Genomic DNA, 2,023 nt, shown 5'->3' on the forward strand with positions numbered 1-2,023 from the left:
AACACCTCCTTTTTGTGCATACCAAATTTCATTAAAATCGGATTAACCGTTTAGAAGTTACCGAATTATTTCCCTCTTTTTTTTTCCTATACCACTGTGCAGCAGTCAGTGCATGAACTCGGCTTCCGTCACAGATAATGCTACTGCCTTCTTCTTTTTTGTAGACAAGGATATTGCGCCTGATTAGTATACAAAGACATAGCCGGTTGTGAATTGCCGGTTGCCAACATCTCCGGCCCAGTCTACATCACAACAGCCTTTTATATCATCTTCTATTTGCTTTGTGAAAGTGATTCCCTTGTCGATTGTACCTTTCAAATACCTCGTCACGCGTTTAACTGCTTCCCAGTATGGTTTACCACGATTTGTTCCAAATCTACTAATTACTTTTACTGCGACTTTAAAGATTCTATCGCTTATAGGTCATTAGAAAATATCATGACATCGTCGACATAAATGGCCACGTGTAGCCTTTGGTCATCACTTATTTTATGGTACACTTATTGGACCACTTCACCTCTCACAAAACTTATTTTCAGCAATTCGTTGTTGATAGTCTCGTTCAAAACACGGCCCGACTGTTACCATACCATAAATTGATTTCCGCAGCATGCATACCTTTCGGGAACCATCATCGAACATATCAGGGTGTTGCATAAAAACAGTCTCCTTCAGCGTATCATTTAAATATGCAGTAAGCGTCCATTTGGTGGGTAAACATATCATTCATAACAGCCAACGCCAGCAAATAACGGATGGAAACATACCGGACAACAGGTGAGAAGGTTTCCGTATAGTCGATTCCTTCACGTTGTGAAAACCCTTTCAATACCAGTCTAGCCTTCCAACGGGATTACGGTGGTAAGATGGTTAGCACCCACGTTTTGTTTTGAATTAACGAATCGATTTCCTCTTTCATTGAAGCTTTCCATTTAACGAGTTTTCTGATGGCATTGCGTCCTTCACTATGACCGGATCTTCAGAAATATACTGCATTGCACAAAAATTTGTTGATCGTTGATTTCTATTGGCAATTCGATCTGACCGACGAAAATTTTCCTCAGCAGGAATATTCTGATCTTCATATGGGTTTGGAACCCATACCATTATTTTCCACGGTTGATGCCATAGGTGTCGACCACTCAACAGAGTCAGAACTGCTCTCATCTGCTTCATCATTTGTTGAAGTGTTTAATTCAATTTGAGCAGGTGCTACGGCAGATCTCGATTCATCTTCGGTGCTGCACTCCCCTGAATCGACACTCTCATAAGCCTGAAGCAATTCAGGATTAGCTTTCGTTTTTAAATGGACCTTGCTTTCCTCCAAGAACACTACATAACGGCTTGTAATTATATTTTAGTCCTCGGGATTGAACAATCTATATACTATGCTTTCGGCACAGTACCCCATCACGATGCATTTAATAGATTTTCCCTCCAGCTTACGCCTTTTTTCTTTTGGAATGTGTACAGGAGCAGGACATTCAAAACTCTCAAAAATTTCGAATAATGACGCCCAACACACCAAATTTTCTCCGGACTTATATTCTCACAACGGCAAGGGACCCTGTAAATTAAAAAACACGACGTGTTGGTAGCCTCTGCTCAAAATCGATCATCTAATCCGCTGTCTATTATCATGAATCTCAAACGTTCCATCAGTGGTGTCATTTTGCTCGTCTTTTGATAAATCACACCACATTCCTTCAAAAAGTTTTGGAAGTTAGAATTTACGGATTCGCTACCATTATCCGTTCTTAAAATTTTCATCTTTGTTGAACACTGGTTTTCGGCCATTTTCTTAAAGTTAACGACTGTGTCAAAAACTTCTGATTTTTTCTTGAGTGGGTACACAAATAATTTCCGGGAATATTCATCCACAAAAGTGACCAAGAAACGAGCACCAGAAAAATAATTCACGTCTAGTGGACCAACGACATCGGAGTGTACCAATTTCAATAATTTTGTGGCTCTTGTACCGTCTTCTCTGATTGGCTTTCTTTGCCTTTCACGCAAACCCCCC

This window comes from Lucilia cuprina, chromosome X, assembly GCF_022045245.1.
Source record: "Lucilia cuprina isolate Lc7/37 chromosome X, ASM2204524v1, whole genome shotgun sequence".
NCBI classification, from domain to species: Eukaryota; Metazoa; Arthropoda; class Insecta; order Diptera; family Calliphoridae; genus Lucilia; species Lucilia cuprina.